The sequence below is a fragment of the Balaenoptera borealis genome, assembly GCF_965194805.1.
Source record: "Balaenoptera borealis genome assembly, chromosome: 8".
Taxonomy (NCBI): domain Eukaryota; kingdom Metazoa; phylum Chordata; class Mammalia; order Artiodactyla; family Balaenopteridae; genus Balaenoptera; species Balaenoptera borealis.
Window position 1 is genome coordinate 82,908,776 of NC_138865.1, and position 23,582 is coordinate 82,932,357.

General features: G+C 36.1%; 1 long non-coding RNA gene across 1 annotated transcript; it reads left to right on the top strand.

The window, feature by feature from the left end:
* The first annotated feature begins 225 nt into the window (after positions 1-225).
* On the top strand, positions 226-9,472 carry LOC309633149. The gene is made up of 2 exons (XR_014247348.1): positions 226-2,282; positions 2,325-9,472. It is a non-coding gene; the product is annotated as an uncharacterized lncRNA (long non-coding RNA).
* The last annotated feature ends 14,110 nt before the right edge of the window (positions 9,473-23,582 follow it).

Below are 23,582 nucleotides of genomic sequence, written 5' to 3' on the forward strand. Positions count from 1 at the left end.
ATTATTTAAGGAAATAATGGATGAAAAATTCCCAAATCTTGGAAGAGATAATGGACATCCAAGTTCATGAAGCTTTCCTTTTACAGGCAGGAGTAAACAAGGAAAGAAAAAAGTGGGTGTGTGATGAACAGGGGGCATGATTGCAAAATTTAGCAGAAAATATTTTTCTCTGCAGTCAGCTGATTCTCAGAAAGGACCATTAATGCTGAGCTGTTCTGCACTTAGGAGTAAGGCAAAGTTCAGGGGCATGGATGAAGTAAAGAAGCCCTACTAAAGTCTGGTCGAATCAAGTTAGCGGGCATTTTGTTCAGACTGGTCAATAGGGACAAACAGTTCAGCTAATCATTTCCGAGAAGAGAATGGGAATTTGGAGAGTTTATGTCAGGCCTTGTCATAGGTAAGCAAGAGTGGGCATCTGTGAGTCTTATCTAAGTCACATGGGGAAGGGTGATTCTTTGTAGTAAGCTAGATAGTTCTGAGCCTGGGGTAATGGAGAACATTGAACAAGGTGTATATTTAAGAATCCTGGGCTATTTAAGAAACTTTCTTACCCTCAAGGTAGGAGGTTTTCACAGTTGCTGTGCTGAAATCTTCCCTTTGAAAAAGGTTTCCATTGTGAGTATCCTGCATCTGCACCATTCTTGTTTAATGGTAAATCTGTAGAAAATTGCAGATGGGGCTTCCCTGGTGGCACAGTGGTTAAGAATCTGCCTGCCAATGCAGGGGACACGGGTTCGCACCCTGGTCCGGGAAGATCCCACATCCCGCAGAGCAACTAAGCCCATGCACCGCGACTACTGAGCCTGCGCTCTAGAGCCCGCAAGCCACAACTACTGAGCCGTGTGCCACAACTACTGAAACCCGCGCGCCTAGAGCCCGTGCTCTGCAACAAGAGAAGCCACTACAATGAGAAGCCCACACACTGCAAGGAAGAGTAGCCCCCGCTCGCCGCAACTAGAGAAAGCCTGCACGCAGCAACAAAGACCCAACACAGCCAAAAATAAATAAATAAAATAAATAAATTAAAAAAAAAAAAAGAAAATTGCAGATAGATTGTTCTTTTAGATCTTAGGCCACTGGACCTAAGAAGCCAGGACTGGACATGAAGGAAAGGACTGTGAATCTTCTGGAGACCTTGGACTTTGAGTTGAGTGGAGGATTTGGAGGGGATATTGGGTTGCCTGCCTTGGGGAAATGGAGAGTGTGTTCTGTGTTTGGGAGGAAGGACATGGTTAGTCGAGGGCCAGAGAAGCTGACTTTGGCCAACATGATTAACTCCCCACCATAGACTCCTCTTCCAGAGAGTTTGTTTGTTGCTGGAAAGTGGCTTCTCAGCTAGATATTCTTGCTCTCACTACTCTCTTTGCATATAACTAGTGCCATATGACTAGCTCTTACCAGTGGAATGTGAGTGAAGTGGTATGCTGTCCTTCCAGGCCTGGCCTATGCCAATCCTTCCCCACATGATCTTCTCTCTCCCCTCATCTGTTGGCTGGATACCAGTGCCTGACATGCCCTTGGCAGCCTCTTGTTGAAGATAGTTTTAACCTGCAAGAAACAGAGTCCTCCACATCAACCCATCACAATTAGACTTTATGCCATTGAAGAATCAACATGCTTTATAAGTTAATGAGATGTGGAAGTTTGTTTATTACAGTAGATGTATTTACCTTTATATAGACAATCTTAATTTATGAGATAACACCTGATAATCTCAATTTGTGTCTGATAGTGTTAGATATTGGGATACCCACTTTACTGTTTGTTTGTTTTGTTTTTGTTTTTTTGGAGGGGAAGATGAAGTGAGAGTCTTTCTATTGTATGAAGGATTTTTCTCATTTATGGAATATAGACCTGTATTATTAAGGAACAGAAAAAATAGAAACTCTTTAGTATGGATCTGGCTTTTCAAATTTACTTATTATTTAACATTTTAGTATATGACCTTATTAAAAAATTGACATATATATGTATATATACATGTGTGTGTGTTCATATATATACATATATATATATTTTTTTTTTTTTAGAGAGCAGTTTTCTCTCCAAAAAGTAGAAAGTGACCATCCCAGTGTCTGAAACTTAAAAGCAAATGAGACAAAATGAGCTGTTCTGTATATGTATGCTAATGGCAGAAGGAGGGGAAAGGGGCTAATGCATATCCAGAATATATTAGATGTCAGTAGTTGGATTACATGCTTTAATGACATCGCCTTTAAGCAGCACCAAACTTTATACAGATGAGAAAATCTAGGCTCAGAGAAGTTAATAACTTGTTCAAGGTCAAAATATGACTAAGAAGAGAAGTTAATAACTTGTTCAAGGTCAAAATATGACTAAGAAGTGGAATCAGTTTTCAGACTCGAATACATGCGACTTTTTGACTACCCCACACTGCTTCCAGCTAAAATTTTGCAGCTATCACATACAGCATTTCTCTGTCATCATCATGATCTTTGTCATTGTCATCGTCACCATCAACATCAATAGCAACAATATTATTGTGATTATTATCACTATCATTATCATCCCACTTAGCATTTATTGTGCACCTACTGTATGACCAGAACTGGACTAGATACTAGCCATGCACTATCTCTAACCCTCATTATCAGCTTGTTTGTAGCCCACTTAGCATTTGTTCAGCCCCTATTGTATGTCAGGTACTAGGCCAGATGCTTGGCATACAGTATCTCCAGCATTCTCAACAGCCCTTTGAGTGAAGTAGTTCTTATTCCTATTTTCCTGAATCAGAAACTCAGGCTTGGGGAGACTAAGAAACCAAACCAGCCTTCAGAGGCTCCAGAACAGGGTTCCTCTGGCTTCTTTGGCATAGAGCCAGGGTAGTATTCAGACTCCTCAGCACGTGCAGTACATCATATTATCTCTCTCACGTATTGCATTATCTTATCCCCATTAGAATTCTTAATGTAGGTAGTTCTTAGAGATGAAAAAACTGAGTTGCATTGAGGTGACATGACTCAAAGCTCAGCATGTCCTGGTGGAAGACGCTTGGATCTGCCTCTCATTGTAGTGTTCTTCCCGCCCCCCCCACCCCCCCCCACCCCACAAGGCCTACTTTCAGTGGCAGCATCTACCACCTGAACAGTGGTGTCCCATTGTTCATACAAACATGAATATGGGAACCAAAAAGCCCCACTCACCAGAGCTTTGAAGGTGAGCTTTGCGTCTCTTGTCTGGAGGAGATAACTTTTCAAAGAAACATCATTTTACTACCTTCTCTCTAAGACATCTTAATTTAATCAATGCTTTTTGGAGGGAGTTTTCAGTTAGAGATTATTACTTTTGCCCAGATATGAAAGGTGGAGATAAAGTAAATATTAAACATGAGAAAAAGAAGTATGCTTTTCACTTTCACAGAACACTTTTTATCTTTTTGCTGTTGACTTCTGCTGCTCACAACTGTACATAATGATCCGCAGAACCAGAGCAGAACTGGGTCAGAACCTGAGTGGGCTATGGGCCAAGCTCAGTGTATACTACTGACTAGGAGTGTAAGGAAATGGAGGCCTCTTCATTACCAACCACCTCTGAAACAAAAAGTTGCTTCCTCAAATTATTTCTCAAACTTTTTCATCGCAACCCTCTGCTATGCTAATCAGCAAAAGGATCGAATTTAAAAGTGATGGTGGTGGGCTGGGCATTTATGCACCCTTACTTGGGATCATATATGTACGTGCATTTGCGTATAAAGGTTCTGAGCCTAGCAGGACTTCCCTCTGACCCCAAGTTTGGAGAAGTTGGAGAGAAGAACCAACTCAGAGTTACTTTTCAGGGCCTTAGGAATGGGGCATGTTGATGATAAATCTTTGGAGGGCTGCTGGCTTTAGCTTTAATCCCTCAAAATGTGTGCATCTGTTTGGAATGCATTGTTACTAAACATTCCCAAACTCATTTGCGCCAGCCCAGCAGTATGAAACCACTAGCGCAAATCCAGAAAGTCCATTTTGTGCCAGCCAGCTCAGAAAGTGTGAGCACGGTGATCAAGGATATCAAGGAAGCCTGCGATCCCTGCATGTATTGTTAAAAAATAATGTGTACGGCAACAATAATTCCTGGGCAAAGAATCCCCCATCTGAGCAAATTTGTACTAATTTTATAGCCCTTCCCACTGAGACAGGAAGTGTGGCATTGAAAATCTATTCCTTTCCCCTCGACACATGCCACGTGGGAGAACAGGAAAGGGAGGGATGAATATCGCTCGTGGGGGTATGGGGGAGATAGACTATAAGGACAACAAAAAAAAAGGAGCCCATGGTCTGCAACACGAATGCCATAAATTCACAAGCAAAGCATTATTAAAAATTTCCAGCCCCATAAATGCTGCCATTAATCACTTTCAAATTAACCTGATATGAGTTAAATTATTGCAAGTTCCTGTGTAAATTAAATCATTATTAGTTGCAGGCTTTTTTCTTTGGGGTACAGATAGCAGCTGAGAAGGAAGGGATGGAGAGACCTACTGGTTTCAATTTACAAAAGAAGGTTTGGGGGGGAAAAAGATTTTTGCTTGATTACAAGAACAAAACCACTTCACAGTATAATATCACAATAATTGTAGCCATATATCATAACATGTCATAAGTCCAGGACAAAGCTCAGCCGCCTTTCGTAAGCAGCAGCCAAGAAGGCAAGAAAAGTGAGTGAATGAGGTAATGGATTTCTTTCCCCTTATTCCACTAGAGAGCAGTGTTCTTTTGTACAAATCAGGTAGGTTGTTTTCTGCAAAGAAGCTGGGAGGAAAATCTTCTACATAAGGGAAGTTTTTGTAGCACCGGAAAGGCCTCTCTCTTGCTGTGAAACTAGGCCTTCTGAATAAAAGATGAAGAGAGTAGTTTCCAGCAAAGGTCGCTCTTATTTTAATAGGTGTACTTCTGAGTCTATCTTCTTTTCATATGAGAAAGGTGTTGGCTGTTCAAAAATAGAAACGGTAAACTATAGTTTACATCCTACAGTAAACTTTTTCAGATGGCAGTCACCTGCCAAAACAGGTCAGTAGTCAACCATTAGTTACCTATAGGTAAAACAAGAATATTAATAATATAATTTTTAAAAATACCTAAAACAATTGAGGAGACAATAAACTCTGTCAGGAATGGGAATATAAAGTCAGATAAAAAGGAAGAGTGAAGAGAAGGAACACAAGTGTGTTGTGAATGTTTTCCAACCCCTCTCTTTTATTTTTTAGCTCACCAGTATCTTTATTGCTGTTGTTGAGAACAGCAAGTTGGTATGAGAGATATTTGTCTGCTTCTCTAAGAGAAAATATTCAGTTACAGACAATTTGGCTACAACTCCTTGATGGATCAGTTGACATTCCAAGAAGCCCAAGGCCATGCTAACAATAACTGAAGTTTGCCTCCTCATTTCATGTTGTGCAAATATATTTCTAACTCTTCAGTCTCAAGCACATGGAAACAGGCAAAGCCAAACCAGTGAGTTTATATGCATGTGTGTATGTAACTGAGTGCATTTCTTGTTCAATAAGAATTAAATTACTGGGTAATTTTGGTTTCTTCTAGAAGGAAATGAATATGCTCTTAAGTATTTAGAATCACTAGAGAGCCTTTTAGGCATTTCTGGATACAAATCAATGTCACCCGAAGTGTGGTTTCAATATGGATTCAGCCCCATTTTTCTCCATTTGCTCGTGGTATTATTTTTCTGATACATCACATCACTTTGCTATTTCCTTATCCTAAACACACTGAACAATATAGTTGTAGGCAAAAATATCTTGGGATAAAATAAATGGGGAAAAATCTGAGGCCTGACAAATAACAACAGCTAAGGGTCTTCAGAGTATTCACTGTGTTAATTTAGAGAAATCATAGCATGTGGAGTGTCAAGTTTGACATCAGCAGATCCTGGGGTTTATTTGGGCCTGCTCACCTTTGTCGGTGTGCTGCACTTTTTGACATAGTAGATGTAGGGAATTTAATATTCCTTGACCAAAATAAATTTGGCCTTCCTGAATTACAAATCCAGGTGTCTTGAAGAACAGTGTTTCACATAAGATCTGGCACATAGACGATGCTGAATAAACAGGGCTGAATATGTGAATGATTGAATGGAGAAGGGAAGTAATAAATCCCTCCATTCCAATCTGATTTAATGCTGAATGCTTAGGATTCAGCTACAAGAGCTTTGCTTATATCACAAAAGTTTGTAAATTCACTAATTAGACATGAAGAATAGTGCAGAGGAATTCATAGAAGCTCTATAAACAGATAGACCTGGGTTTGTGTGGTTTTTTTTTAAATTTTATTGATGTATACTTGATTTACAACATTGTGTTTAATTTCTGCTGTACAGCAGAGTGACTCAGTTATAGACATATATATTCATTTTCATATTCTTTTCCAATATGGTTTATCACAGGATATTGAATATAGTTCCCTGTGCTATACATTAGGACCTTGCTGTTTATCCATCCCATATATAATAGTTTGCATTTGCTAACCCAAACTCCCAGTCCTTCCCTCCCCCACCTCCCCTCCCCCTTGGCAACCATATGTCTATCCTCTATATCTGTAAGTCTTTTTGTTTCGTAGATATGTTCATTTGTGTCATATTTTAGATTCCACATGTAAGTGATATTGTGATATTTGTCTTTCTCTTTCTGATTTACTTCACTTAGTATGATAATCTCTAGGTCCATCCATGTTGCTGCAAATGGCATTATTTTGTTCTTTTTTTATGGCTGAGTAGTATTCCATTGTATATATACATATATACCACAACTTCTTTATCCATTCATCTGTCGATGGACATTTATGTTGTTTCCATGTCTTGGCTATTGTAAATAGTACTGCTATGATCATAGGGGTGCATGTATCTTTTCGAATTATAGTTTTGTCTGGGTTTATGACCAGGGGTGGGATTGCTGAATCATATGGCAACTCTATTTTTAGTTTTTTGTGGAACCTCCATACTGTTTTCCATAGCTGCTGCACAAGTTTACATTCAACAGTGTAAGAGGGTTCCCTTTTCTCCACACCCTGTCCAGCATTTGTTATTTGTAGACTTTTTAATGATGGCCATTCTGACTGGTGTGAGGTGGTACCTCCTTATAGTTTTGATTTGCATTTCTCTAATAATTAGCAATGATGAGCATCTTTTCATGTGCCTATTGGCCATCTTTATGTCTTTGGAGAAACGTCTGTTTAGGTCTTCTGCCCATTTTTTCAATTGGGTTGTTGGTTTTTTTGTTATTGAATTGTAGGAGCTGTTTGTGTATTTTGGAAGCCAAGCCCTTGTTGCTTGCATCATTTGCAAATATTTTCTCCCAGTCTGAAGGATTAGACCTGGGTTTTGAATCATTGCTCTGCCACATATTGTATATGTCACATGGGGCAAAGCTCTCTGAACCTCATCTTCAACATTTATACAAACAACAGGATTAATAATCCTTCCCTTCTGAAATTGTGTGGACAACTGGCAACTTTGCTTTACCCAAAACAGACACTCAAAAATGGAAGAAAATATTTCTAAATAAGTGGGGTCACCCAACCAGAGGCATAATCTCTCACTTTTAAATGAAATCTTTTGATTAGGTCACATTATCTTAATAATCCAGGGGAAATGCTAAAAGACTAGACTTTGCTAGGGCAAACACATTTTTGCATGCTCCTGGGAAAAGAAGTCAGCTAAATAAATAAGTGAACCATCTGATTTGACATTTCTTGAATATCTCAGCCATGGAATGGGGAGAACAGAGAGTTTCAAAAGTTTTTTGGACTTAGAATCCATGGTTTGAAAGTCACTTAACCAACTATAAATGCATATACCCATTTGGGAGGGCAAGTTGGCAATATCTTCAGAAGCTTTAGAAATATAGACTTTGAGGTAGTAATTCTATTCCGAGAAATCCATCCCAGAGAAATAACAATCCGAGATATGCAGTCAAAAACTAACATACAATATTATTTATAATGTTTTTTTAATAATAGTGAAAAATTGAATGCAATTTAAGTGTCTAACAACAGGAGATTAGCTAGATATATTATGGTATTTCTTTACAATAGTCTATTATGAAGACATTAAAACTGTATTTTCAAATAATGTTTAATGACATGGAAAATGTTCAAATATAAATTTAAGTGAAAAAGGAGGATATAAAACTGAATTTACAATATGATGCCAATTTTGTAAAACTGAACATTTCAAGTAATTATTTTTATTCAACATGTTTTAAGTAGTCAACCAAAATATTGTCAAAGCATAAAAAGTTAAGGCAAATGAATTTCAAGTTTAAGAATAAAATACCATTCCTTCTCTTTTCTCTATGTCTATCTCAAGCTCAGATTAATAATCATGAGCACAGTATGACACAGTCCATATTTTCTTTCACATTTTGTCATTCTCCAAATTCTGACATAAGAATATGTAACATTTATTGACAGAAACAATAAGTTTCGTTTAGATTTAACTACAGAGGGATTGTATTTTAAGACATCGCCTTTTACTTTGCACCACTACCTTTAAGGAATGTGGGGTGTGTTTGTCAAATGTTTAGATGGGCCCAAATGAATTAACTTTGCACATTGTCTGAATTTTCCAAGCGGGGGGAGCATGTGGTGATGAAATTTATGTGGACATATCTGGTCAATTAGTTAAGGGGATTTTATAGATATCTATTTGAAAGGAGATTGCAGAAAACCTACTGGGATATAACAAAACTAAGTGAAGAAGCAGGAACTAGATATTTTTAGTCATCCTCAGAGAAAAATAGTATTTGCAGGTGGCCTCCACTCAAAGCCGGCCCTGCCAAACTCTATGGAATCCTGTCTGGGGCAAAAGGAAAGCAAGAGAGAATTGTACGTAAAATCTGGACACATTGCTTCCCTGAACTCTATAACACATTAGGAGCTAAACAATACTTTTTGGGGATCCCTCCAATGGATAGTTGTATGAAAAGAAAAAATAGGCATTGTTGATTCCTCTACAGTGCTGACACCCTGCATACTTACAGCATCTACCAATAAAGAAATTGTGGGCTTCTTTTATCAATGAGAGAAACTTTGCACTTGGACCAGCAACCAGTGGCAGGAACATGCCTATTCCTAATAGAGAAACACCGAGAAGCACTGTACCTGCAAGAGATTGAACATTTTCTTCAGCACGTGTGAGGTACCCACTAGGTGCTCACTGATATAACGTGGAGGGAGGTGATTTGTATGCAGTTGGAGTTTCCGAGGGAAAAACAGAGAGACAGAGCCAGGAAAATAAAATATATTTTGGGTCCTATTTCCCTGGAAGCTATTTATTTTCAGATCAAAAGCTCAAGTTGTTTACCAAATCAAGATTTTCACGCTCTTCCACCGGTGGGGACAGTGAGCTAGGTCAGAGTCCTCAGGACTGATCCAGAGCAAAACTGATGCTGAATTGGATTTATAAGGAATGTTGCAATGAATAAAATGGAAGTGGAACACCAGAGTGTTAGTCCCAATAGTATATAGAATTGCAAGTATGGATGGGGTGTCTCAACATACTCACAAATAGATACTGCTGATTTCTGTTGTTAAGAAGTATTTGTCATGTATCTGATTAACTCAATACACCATCAGGATTCATATGACCCAGTTTTAGTTTAAAAATTATTTTAGAATAGCTCAATTTATAAGTATTGATATTTCATGACTTTTATTCTTTCTTAGGGGTCTTCCGAAGAATAAAGAGAAAGAGTCACCTATTTCTATTAAACTAGAACAAAACTCTTTCTGTTTTGTAATTCTCATTTGAATCCATTGGAACCTTTTACGTATCTGAGATACATTACAAGTTCTTAGTGATTTCATTTTTCTCTGTTTCTTGAAACATTTGCTATTTAATCATCCTAGGAATTATTTTCTCATTACTTATCAATTATTCCCAGATATACTTTAAAAACTTAATAAGAAAACAGAAGAATGATTAAGTAACCTAGAAGGATAATAAATTATTAAAATAAATAATCACTACTGTTTCATCCTTCAGTTTTCCTTTTTGAGAAAATATAAAAGGGGACTGGAGACATCATCTCTGTAGTCTACTTTTTCATTGAAAACAATTTTGAATTCAGAATTTCTCATGTCCTGACCATAATGGCAAGTAGAGGAAAACTGAGAGAAGAAGATATTTCACAGCTGCAAGGTGATTCAGAAACCAAATGCAGACAGACAGGTAGGTGCACTCTATACTCTAATCCAATAGCGAAATTCATTGCATAAGCAAAATTTCAGATTACAAACATCCAGATTACGATGTCCAGGATAAATTTTCTCAAATTCGAAAATCAGTAATGAACAACAATACATTTCTAAGGATTAAAAAGAAATACGGTTTTCTCACACAGTTAGCCGTTCAACAGGAAACGTATTACCATGCAATATTTGTGAGAAAAACGGGACCATCCCATTTTGTTAAAAGCATGTGTGACAGTATTCTTTCACCTGTTATGATGTCTCTGCACCAAACTTTCCTGATACAGTTTGTGATCAGACAAATGCTGAAGACAGATGTGTATAAAAATGTGATCATTGCTCATTCTAAATAGTGTTTATAAATGTAAAACTGAAAATGGTCTTAGTTACAGAGCAAAGAAGATGCAACCAAAATTATCACATCCAAAAGTTTCAAATATTGTTTTTAAATATTGCATTTTGATGATGCAAATTCAATAAGAATAAGAATTAATGATAAGCTAGAACCTATTAAATATGTATTTGAAATACAGAATGCGTATTACAGAATGGATACATCCCAGGTTCATTCCTGGCTGCTGATGAGCAGATAGTTGCATTCAAAAGATGTTGCCCATTTTAGGCATATATAATGTTAAAATCATGAAAGTATGAACTAAAAATTTGAGTTTACTCTGTTCGAATTCTTATTAAAATTCCTAAGTGATTTGTACTACCCCTCCATTTTTATCGTTGTGATTTTTTGGTAAAATATTATAAAAATATGAAGAATTAGTAAAGAGAGTACATTGGATCCAGATGGTGAATGGCAATGGCTATTTTTCCTGGCATATGAGAGTGAGGCTTTAGCATGAGGACTAGAAGTAGTTAGGTTCTTGAACTGGACCCAGGTGTGATGCTGAACTAGGAGTATTTCATGGCACAGTTCTGGGAGTTAGTTCAAAACAAGGCACATGGGGTAAAAATAAAATTTGGGGCCAAAATTACAATTACATTAAAGGTGCTAATGTCTTAAGACAAACACAGCAGTAAATTTCTTAGCCAATCTTCCTCTCTCCCTCTCTGCCTCCCTTTCTTTCTGCTTCTATCTTCTCCTTCATTTCCCTCCCAGTCTCTTTCTCCCCCTTCTTTTGTAAGTCTGGATTAATTTAGGAACTGCTGAAAGAACATCTAAATGGCTGTCCTCACTTTATTCCAATTATGGGTCAGGAGAAAAAAATGTTGGCTGTCTCTCAAGGAAAGCCAATCCACTGAACTCTTCCAGACAATTTTTTTTTCAAACCCAAGGGATTTACATACTCTCAGAGAAAAGATTCTAAATACGGAGTAATTACCTTAATCTCTACTAATATGGTTTGCAGGACAGTCTTTTCATAATCTTGATTGCTGCCAATGAATGCTTTAGTCTGTGTATATTTATTGAGCAGCTACTATATGCCAGACACTGGGAATAAAAATATAGATAAGACATGATCCCTTCTCAAAAAGAAATGGGTTCAAACAGTAAACAAGTGCAATAATTTGAGGGCATGGTAAGCAACAAAAGGTGCAAAGAGCAACTCACAGAAAAAGGTAATGCAATCCCAGGGGAGAGCCCCAGAGATCTGTTGAAGCAATACAAACAAAATGCAGCCTGAGTTTAAACTTTAATTTTAAAGCATTCCCTATATGATTTGCTTATTTCTTAGGTAAGCCAGCAAGATTTGTTTATGCAGTGACAATAAACTCTCTCACATAACTATCACAGATTTTAGTTTCCTAAGAATTTTTACCTTCCCTTTGTTTCAAGGTGTATGGAGTAGAAGAGTCCCTTTGACAAGCCAGCTAAGTGAGAATGCTGCCTTAACTTTGGACTAACCTTTTGCCCAACCAAACTAATGTTTCTTGCCAGTGGCCTGAATCTCTATCCAATAGGGCCATAATGTCATAAAATGGATTTTTTTTTCAGCTCACCCACCAGGGGGGTAAAAAAATATAAAATATTTATCCAAACACACAATAAATTTCCATTGCTTTAGGGGCAAAATTAAAGCATCTCCATTTCCTTTTTATTCTGGATCATAGCCCCGTTTCCCCCCCACCCCGCCCCAAATGGACTTCCAACTCTCAAGGTCATTTTCTTTTTAAAAGTTATCCTGGTAACTTCTAGAATAGCTCTCTCTGGGAATGCCCATTTTTTTCCTCCCACTTAATTTGCCCCTTACACACCCACCCCTCAGGTCCCATATTTTCAGTAATGCAAATTGGGCAATTATTTACTTTTCGCTTGAGTTTAAAAAGCACATACACAGGCACACAGATGCGTTCTGGATCCCATTCATGCAGAAAAATTACTGGTAACTTGATGAATCTGTAAGTAATTTTACAAAAATGTTTAGTGAGTTTTGCCAAGGATGTCTGACCCCCGGCCTTGCTTCACTGATGTAAGTTTTTGAGTGTTTGGCCTAGTCTGATCAGTACCAGCTGTGAGTGCTTTGGTTGCCCACATCAGATGTTAAGTGAAGGAGAAAGGACGGCATATTCCAATGCAGGCTTGAAAGTTTGTGAACTAGGACAGAAATAAGACTGAAGTTGGAACCGAAGCATGTCTTTCAATTCTGTTAAGTTCCCTTTGCTCAGTGAAACTATTCGATTGTACCTTAGCATCTTTTAAAATCTCTCTCAATCAGATGCTGCTTAGACCAGACAGAGTGGCTATCTCTAACAAAGAATAAAGAATTAATTAAAATCATTTTGCTTGATAGAGATTTTTAAAATTATATTTTTGGTCCAAACTTCTTCATGGAATTCTAAGGGAGAAAATTAAAACAATACAATTTTGATAACGTATTGTAATTTCCTTGGAGAGCAATAAGAAATCTATTCCAGGACACATCATTTCAGTAGGAGTTAAAAGAGTTTAGCTTTTTAATTTTTCCTTTGAAAGATCATAAGGCTGGTGACAGCATGGGATATTTGGAGTGTATTTACATCCAGCCTAAATGCCAACATGGAGATTTCCCTAAAGTCCATTTGTAAAAGAGGAATTATGTATTTTATAGTTCATTACATCTAAACACAAACTAACTAGGACAAGGTTCATGGTATCAGAACATGTATTTGAGGTTTAGGGGCAGACATGGTAGTTAAAAACTAGTATTGGGAGAAAGATGTTAGTTAGAGCTTAGAAGTAGAACGGTCCATCAGAACAAACAAAACAATAGCATTATCCACAGTAACCAAAAAGTGGAAGCCACCCAAATGGCGAACCCCACCGATGAATGGAGAAATAAAATGTGGCATATCCATACAATGGGAAATTATTCAGCCATTAAAGGGAATGAAGTACTAACACTTGCTACGATGTGGATGAACCTTATAAACATTACACTAGGTGAAAGAAGCCAGAAGCAAAAGACCATGTATGGGAAGAGTCCATTTATTTGAAATGTGCAAAATAGGTAATTCCACAGCGACAGAAAATGGAATGAAGAGTGACTCCTAATAGTTACGGGGTTTGTTGGGGGTTGATGAAAATGTTCTGGAGCTAGGTAGTGATAATTGCATAACTTTGTAAATTTAGTAAAGACCACTGAATTAGATACTTTTAAAGGATAAATTTTAAGCAATGTGAATTATATCTCAATTTTAAAAATTGTGTGAGTAAGGAAAAACAAGCCAACTTATAATTTTGAAATATGAGATGCACGTATCGCATCTTTTTTTAAAAAAATATCTTTATCGGAGTATAATTGCTTTACAATGGTGTGTTAGTTTCTGCTTTATAATAAAGTGAATCAGCTATACATATAGATATATCCCCATATCTCCTCCCTCTTGCATCTTCCTCCCACCCTCCCTATCCCACCCCTCTAAGTGGTCACAAAGCACCGAGCTGATCTCCCTGTGCTATGTGGCACATATCACATCTTTATGTGCTCTCTATGCTCTCCCTCTGAAACTGTGTATATTTGAAAGTTTCATTGCATTATCCAGGTCTCTTACCATTTCTTTCACATTTTGCATTTCTTTATCCTTCTATGCTCCATTCAATGTCATTTTTAAAAATCTAATTTCCTGCTTATGAATTTTCCTTTTCAAGTATGTCTGATTTCCTGTTAAGCCTACATACTAAGATTTGAGTTTTAATTATTATACTTTTTCTTTTTTAGATATTATATTTGGGTCTTCTTCATACTTGTCTGGTCTTATTTTGTCTTTTGTTTTTGTTTTTTTAGTCATGTATTCAATGCCCTCTTTGATTTCTTCAGTCACAATAAACAAACTTTTCTATGATCTCTATCTGATAATTCCAATATCTTCAAACTTTGTGAGACTAATTCTTCAGTTTGTTGCTTCTATCTATTCTCATTCATGGTATCTTGTTTCCTCAAGTGTGTCCTTTGTGTATGTGTGTGTAGGGGAAGGTGGAAGATATTTTCTTTGGAACTTTACAGTAGACTTTGAGGGGTGCTTTTAAACATCAATCTAGTTCCAGTAAGGATTTGGTTTTGCTTCAGTTAGGTGCCTGGATAAACAAGCAATCCAAAATACTTTAAAATTAAAATCCAGTTTGAAGATATTCAGAACACCCTGATAGCATCAATTATAACCCAAAACCTGTGCAAGAGCTAGATATGGTTCCAAACACTCAAGAGAGAATTTTATATTTCTTTAAAAAATTGTTACTAGGGAGAAACCTGAAACAGACATGCTTTCTTCAATGTTTCTCTTTTTTAAGATAATTTTTATTTTAGTAGAAAAGAGGGGGGTCTCCTTTTAAGGATTCTGGCTTTATCTGGGATTTTATGAACTCATTTTGTATAGCCCTAATTTTTGTCTCTGGCTCCCTAAGAACACATTATAAATTATGGTAAATTAAAATGAAGAATTTTATTTGTACAGAAATGTATATTGCAACTTTATTTTTAATAGCCCCAAACTGGAAACAACCCATACACCAATCCACAAGAGAACTGATAAACATACTGGGAGTTTTTTTTTTTTTTTTGAAGGAATACTACTCAGCATTAATTTTAAAAACTAAACCAACTGATACACAAAACAATATGGAGAAATCTCAAAACGTTATATTGGGTGAAAGAAGCCAGACCAACTAAATCTGAAATCAGGCAAAGTAATAAAAATCAGAATAGTGATTACAAAGGGGGAGTTGAGACTAACCAGAGACATGGGAAAATATTACCTTTCTTAAAAACTTTCTTTAAGTGCAGTTACGTGTGTGTGTGTGTGTGTGTGTGTCTTTGTGTGTATTTGACAAAACTCACCAAATTGTACGCTTAAGGTCTGCACATTTCCATTTATGTAGATTTTACCTCAATAAAAAACAATGAATCTCTGAAAGAGTTAACAAACTCAATATTTGGCAGTTTTATAGATAAATGAAAGCAAAATAGGGTCACCGAAGAACTTTTAGTACAGAAAAGGGAAGAAAAATCAGATGGATCAATGAATAAAAATAAAATTTAGCTTATATAGTCTCAGTTAAGGATTACAGATACATGGCGTGTATCCCAGTATTTTCTTCCACTTGACACATGGTCAACATCACTAATTGTTTCAACACTTTTTATTTTTACTCTGACTCAAAATTTTCTTTTCAAAAACATTTCTAGGAAACCATTGCCAGTTCACAAACAAGATGGAAATTATCTACCACTAACATTTGAAACAGCCATTAAGTAACTCATGAATTCCTCTTTTTCACTCTTACCTCACATTGAATCTATACTTAAATGCTGTTGATACTATCTAAAAATTATATTTAAATTTTGGTTACATCTCTCCACTTCCATTACCACCATCCTAGCCCAGCCACCAGCATCTTTTAACTAGACAGTTACTCCTTATTGTTCTTGTTTCTACATTTTCCATTCTGCCTTTCTACAAAAGGATAGAAAGGTTTTTTTCAAATATGCCAGGTAGGTGGCCCCCACCACATCCTTTAGAGTAGAGGTCAAGTTCTTATCGTGGCCTAACTCCTTTGATAGATCTAGCTCCAACTAACCTTTTTGCTTTTCTTCTACTTTGCTCCACCTTGATTTCTCCACTGGACCAGGCTGTACTCTCTGGCCTTCCAACACAGCGCGAATGCATCTGGTTCACTGTATTAGCACTCGTTATCCCTTCTGCTGACAACACTTTCCAAGTCATCTTCATGGCATGCATGTCACCTCACTTTATTCAAGGGTCTACTCACATGTCAACTCACCAGAGAAGCATTTCCAGACCATCCTGTCTCAAACATTACACAGTCCCCTGTCCCCTATGCACATTATATCTCCTTTTACTGCTTGACTTTTTTGATAAAAACACATATCATCACATACACAGACACACAATTTTATTTCTTGTCTCCCTCTGCTTGGAAGTAAAATGCATGCACATGGAGAGTGTATTTATTTTGTCCATTGCCCTATCTGCATACTCTAGAATGTAGTAGTTATTGACATATATCTCTAGGACCTGGAACACAGTAGGAGCTTCATAAATATTAGTTTAATGAATATACTCAAGGAATTTATATCTGAGAGAAAAAAAATAGCATTACAACCCTCTCCTTGAGGACGAAAGAGAGGAGAAAAAAAAAGACTGTTAAAGACTATTCTCCCCTCCCATACTATTGTATATGTGGAGACATCATTTTTGAAAGGAAAAATATGGGTTCTACTGATATTACAGCTTATGTGTTTGTGGGACAAGTTATTTGATGCTCTGTTCTTTTTTTTCCCATTCTTTTTATCTCTGTGCTTTTGTTTTTATAAGTTATATTGACCTGAATTCAAATTCACTGATACTTCAGTCTGCTGTCTACCTTCTGTTAAATCCATTCCAAAATTGTTAATTTCAAACATTTTATTTTTCAGTTATACAATGTCCAATTGATTTTCCCTCTAGAGTTTCTACTTCTTTGTTAAATTATTATTTTTCCAGTTATTGTGTTTATTATTGCCTCTCTTTTCTTTAACATATTTATAATAATCATTTAAAATTCCTTGTCTACTAATGCTAACCTCTGATGCTATGTGTCTGCTTCTGTTTCTTATTTTTGCTCTTGATTTTGGTTGATATTTTCCTGTTTCTTCGCATGTCTTGCAATTTGTGGATGTATGTCAGGTATTATATATTTTTAAAAAACAGAGAAAAGTTTTCCCTCCACAGAGAGCATACTCTTTCCTTTCTCTGGCAGCTAGGGTGAGAAGCTAAATATATATTGACTTATTCAGGAGATGTGTTATGTCAGCAATGTGTTGCAATTTAACTTCCTTTTTTTTCAGTTCACTAGTACTTTTTTATTCTACTGTGAACATTGTGTTCCTTTTTTTAAATTGAAGTATAGTTGATTTATGATGTGTTAGTTTCAGGTGTACAGTAAAATGATTCAATTTTTTATATATATGTATATATATATATGTGTGTGTATATATATATATATATATATATATATATATATATATATATACACATACCTATATATATATATTCTTTTCCATTATAGGTTATTACAAGATACTGAATATAGTTCCCTGTGCTGTGCAGTAGGTCCTTGCTGGTTATGTATTTTATATATAGTGGTGTGTATATGTTAATCCCAAACTCCTAATTTATACTCCTCCCCTTTCCCCTTTGGTAACCATAAGTTTGTTTTCTATGTCTATGGGTCTATTTCTGTTTTGTAGATAAGTTCATTTGTTTCATGGTTTTTTTTAGATTCCACATATAAGCGATATCATATATTTGTGTTTGTCTACCTTACTTCACTTAGTATGATAATCTCTAGGTACATCCATGTTGTTGTAAATGGCATTGCTTCATTCGTGTTTAATGGCTGAGTAATATTCCATTGTATAAATATATCATCTTTTTTATCCATTCATCTGTCAGTGGACATTTAGATTGCTTTCATGTCTTGGCTCTTGCAAATAGTGCTGCGACCAACACTGGGGTGCATGTATCTTTTCGGATTATGGTTTTCTCTGGATATGTGCCCAGGAGTGGGGGTGCAGGATCATATTGTAGCTCTATTTTTAGTTTTTTAAGGAACTGTGATACTGTTCTCCATAGTGGCTGCACCAATTTACATTCCCACCAACAGTATAGGAGGGCTCCCTTTTCTCAACACCCTCTCCAGCATTTATTATTTGTAGACTTTTTTAAATTAATTTTTATTGGAGTAGAGTTGATTTACAATGTTGTGTTAGTTTCTGCTGTACAGCAGAGTGAATCAGTTATACATATACATATATCCACTTTTTTTTTAGATTCTATTCCCATATAGGTCATTACAGAGTATTGAGTAGAGTTCTCTGTGTTATACAGTAGGTTCTTATTAGTTATCTGTTTTATATATAGTAGTGTGTATATGTCAGTCCCAGCCTTCCAATTTAACCCTCCCCTCCTTCCCCCCTTGGTAACCATAATTTTCTTTTCTACATCTGTGACTCTATTTATGTTTTGTAAATAGGTTGGTAGACTTTTTGATGATGGCCATTCTGACTGGTGTGAGGTGATACCTAATTGTAGTTTTGATTTGCATTTCGCTAATAATTATCAATGCTGAGCATCTTTTCATGTGCCTCTTGGCCACCTGTATGTCTTCTTTGGAGAAATGTCTGTTAGGATTTTTTGCTCATTTTTTGATTGGGTTGTTTGTTTTTTTTATATTGAACTATATGAGCTGTTTGTATATTTTGGAGATTTATCCCTCGTCTGTCGCATTGCTTGCAAATATTTTCTCCCATTCTGTAGGTTGCCTTTTCATTTCATTTATGGTTTCCTTTGCTGTGCAAATGCTTTTAAGTTTAATTAAGTCCCATGTGTTTATTTTTGTTTTATTTCCATTACTCTAGAAGATGGATCCAAAAAGATATTGCTGCGATCTATGTCAAAGAGTGTTCTGCCTATGTTTTCCTCTAGGAGTTTTATAGTATCCGGTCTTACATTTAGGTCTTTAATCCATTTTGAGTTTATTTTTGTGTGTGGTGTTAGAGAATGTTCTAGTTTCATTCTTTTACATGTAGCTGTCTAGTTTTACCAGCACCACTTATTGAAGAGACTGTCTTTTCTCCATTGTATATTCTTGCCTCCTTTGTCATAGATTAATTGATCGATCATAGGTGTGTGGGCTTATTTCTGGGCTTTTTATACTGTTCCATCAATCTGTATTTCCATACCAGCCTAAATGCACCTGATCTTGTTACTTTCTTTTAATTCATGTCTGGTTTCGAATGTTTAAAGGATGATACCCATGAGATATGTATTATAGGCACATCCTTCTGGCAGGAATTTGCGATTAAAGTGCAAGACTTATGAAGATCTCTCTTCTTTTCCAGTCTAGCCCCAGCATTCTATAATGCCATACTCTTAGTAAATGTTTGATGGGTGAGTGAGGTCTTGTAGGTAGAAAAAACTAGCTCTGTCAGATTCCAGTCAGTCATGCCACCTACATGGCTATTAAAAACTCCACTAGTTTCTGTTTACTCTAGCAGATTCCCTGTGCCTATGGTAGGTCTGATCTTCCACCTACATGCCTATATTCAGCAAATGTCCCCGGAGAAGAAAGAGCCAACAACCTTCATTTATTTACTCGAGATCTCATTCCTCTCTAGAACTTAGTTTTAGAATTTTTTTCACCTGAAACCTATCAAACACAGAATGAATTGTTCACTTTCATTCCTAATATCTTGAATTCCATTTTTACTAAAAATATAATGCAGCCTATGTTAGTGGAGGAACAAACTAGTGGAAATACAAACCCTATCTATCTATCTATCTATCTATCTATCTATCTATCTGTCTATCTATCTGTTTTAGCCTTTCATCTGTACCTTTTACCAAAAGACTTAGTTGGAGAAAAATATTCAGCTAATGTTTTCCCTATCATATTTAATATGAAGAAAAATGATTTAGAAGAATCCAAAAGAATAAACCAGGAAAACTGAAATGGCATTGACCAAAGAAAACATGGCTGAGCAGGAGGAAAACTATTTTATATTTCTTCCCACAGAATTGGTCAAAACCAAATGACTGGAGTTTTTAAATCAGGAATGTGGCACTTTTGAAGAGAGATTTTTCAAGAGATTTTTTCTTTAAAAGAAAAAATATGGAAAAACTTACCAAATGGCTTTAAACTACTCAAGTTCTGAGAACCTGTTCTATTCCAGGGACAGAGTCAAGTCTGGAAAACCTAATTATCTCCTTTAATTTTATGGTTCATGGTAGAGAAGAACAATGCTTTATCTAGTGTCCCAGTCTTTGGAAGACAAAGCAAAACAAAACAAAATCTCCTGCTAGGTAAATAATTAGGCTTTTTGTGTGGAAATGGTTTAGTATTCTAAAACGTCTAATCTATTCCACATGCCAACCCAAAGTAGGACCTGCATACAAGAGTGTTAAGTATAGGAGAAAAGACTAGATTAATTATGTAATGTTGTTAATTATTATGCATGGGAGTAATGGATGGAAAATTATTTATTAAATAATCTTAAGGAAGAGATGGGCCATCTCTGTGACCCTTCTTGGGTCAGAAGGAAATAGCAAAGCTTGAGAAGAAGACTTGACTGAGAGTTTAATGAAACAAGTTTCCTCTGGAAGCATCCTTCACAAGAGGTTTTCTATAACACGGGAGCCAATTTAATGAGGCACTGGAAAGAAATCTTGAAATCATGAGTACAATTTATTGTTTTCAAATAAAGAGGAAAAAAGAAATTGCTTATTTTACCATAATTTTACCATTAATAGTCTCTTGAGAAAGTGAGCGAGAAGTTATACATTTCTGATAAAAGAGTTCTTTATTTACCCATACATTTCAAGGGTTGTGATTACAGCATCAATAAATGGCTTGAGAAGAGATTGTGCTGAGGCAGATAATACAGCTCACTGAACTACGTGATCCAGGAAGTACACACACCTGGTAAATCTCTTGCTGGGATTACAGACCTGACATTTTGGGCTCACTAGTTAAGAAGAGACTTTTGAGAAAAGCAAACAAAAGTTAAAACAAAAAAAAAATTTAATTTTTCCCTTAAACTATGAAACCACTTTCCAAATTCTAGTGTCTCTTCTCTGCCTATAACACCTATTAAAGCATTTTCTACAACTGCCTTGAGCTCATAATATCAAAAGTAGAATAGTAAGTATAGCATTAGGTGCTATCCTCTAGTACTAAGTAAGTAAGCAAAATAGAATATTCACAACCAATGTTGATTAATAAATAATAGTTGCCTTTACACTGTCCAGGTATAGCTAATGAAAATACCGAAAATCTGGAATAGTGTTTTTACTAATGAGTATGTTTCCAATACAACCTGATATTTGATCATCATAAAACAAATAACTATGCCATGTTTTAGAAATATAAAACACTAAAAATTGCAATGATGATTAAATTTTGTAAATCTGTAAGTTTAAAAATTACTGAAAAAGTTAATTAGCACAGCCATCAATTTTCCTGTGATTTATTAAAATTGTAGTAAACAATACAAAAGCACAAGTATAATTTACCAGAGACTTTAACTTAAGACATTTGCTTATTATGCTAATGGACTTCTGCATGTACCAAATATACCTGATTAGACATATGTAAATATAGATAGGTTAGGAGACAAAAATGAGAAAGAATAAAACAAGCAAGACACACAAAAGAATGATCCTTATATTCTACATATACTCTATAGAGAACCTCAGTAACCTTTGTACTAATGAGTGGAGTGTATCTGTTGAAATTCCCCTTTGGACATTTTTCACATATTGAATTTTGAAATGACATATCTCGCAAACAAAGGTAGAAGAAATTTTATCCTATTAAGAGCTTGAAATTTCACACAATGAAAATGGGAAGAGAAAGTAAAATGAGGTTAAAGAGAAAGCTAATTAGAATTTAGAGGTTTGCTGGGTTAATGTCTAGACTTAAGAGACCCAGGTGTGACAATTTTACATACCTTGTAGCTTAGCCTTAAGACTGACCTGCACTTAAACAGTTTGATGAATAAATCTCTGTCTCTCTCAGAGTGCTACAGGCCCACATTGCAATGTCACAACATTGCACAAGAAAAAAATGCAGAACTTTTATAAATCCTATATCCTATGCTCAGATTGTACTCAAAATGAAAACAAAGGAAGAAGCTATAGAAAAGGACAAAATACTTTGAAGAACCAACCACCCATGGAACAGCCTCTTACAGAGAACTCGTTTGCTTACCTGGTAATGGCACAACCCAGAAATATTCTCCACTGTACTTGTTGAATTGTTTTCGTTTGTTACACTCTGAAATTTTACACCAATTATAAATTGAGTTGGATTGAGACTATCTCTAGGATGAAAATTCCCTTGGTATAAACAATTAGATGGTCTCTTCTAAATGTTTAAAATTAGATCACTTAAAAAAAAGGAAGAAGAAATCATGATCTGATGGTAGAGGAAGAGCCAGCCCTTCTGGATGTTGAAGAGCTTTGTTGGGTAGAGCAGGTGGAAGGAACAGAAAGAGGAGAAGGAATTAGCAAGCCATGTGATGACCTTGGCTACTGGAGGACTTGGAGAGAGCTGGAGGATTAAGAAGGACTGGATGATGTGAGATAGAGATCATATGACAAATATAAAATAATGCCCACCAACAACCCTGTGTGTCAATGTGGTATGTGTGCCACTTACTGACATGCTATTTTAATTAGGAGGTTCACTTGCAAGTAACGAAAAGTTCAGCTCAAACCATCATAGACAATCAATGAGACCATGGGGGCAAATCAGCACAGGCTGTAGGTTGCCTTTGCCATCCTAGCTCCAGAGATACCACTGGATAAAAAGGAAAGTCTAGGAAGAACTGAAGAGCTAATGCAAAATTCATGAGACGCCACTGAGACAGTGATGCTGAAACGTGTGTATGTATACGGGGCTTGGGATGGGGAAAGGCTGGAGAAGGGTGGGACCAAGATAGAAAAGGAATCAAACTAATCAAGATTATTCAAGATTTTATGGGGAAGCATTTTAATCTCTATCATATTAGATAAAATAGTATTTGAATAATTGGGCAGATATAGCATGTTTAAAGATGGGAAAATTTAACTTGCAAGGAGACAGATCTCCCAAATTAATCTACAAATTCAATACTCTGCAAATCAAATTGCAGTTAAGATATTTGGGGTATTCAACAAACAAATTCTAAAATTCAGATAAAAGAATGTAGTTCATAGTAGCCAAATCTGTGTTGATAAAGAAAATTAAAAGGCGGTGACTAACTATACCAGATATTAAGGCATCCAATGAATATATAATAACAAGAGTATGGACTAGCATAGGAACAAATAGACTGATGAATCAAAACAGATAATTCGGCTGCAGACCTGTATGTGTAAAGGAACTTGATATATGATAAAGGAGGC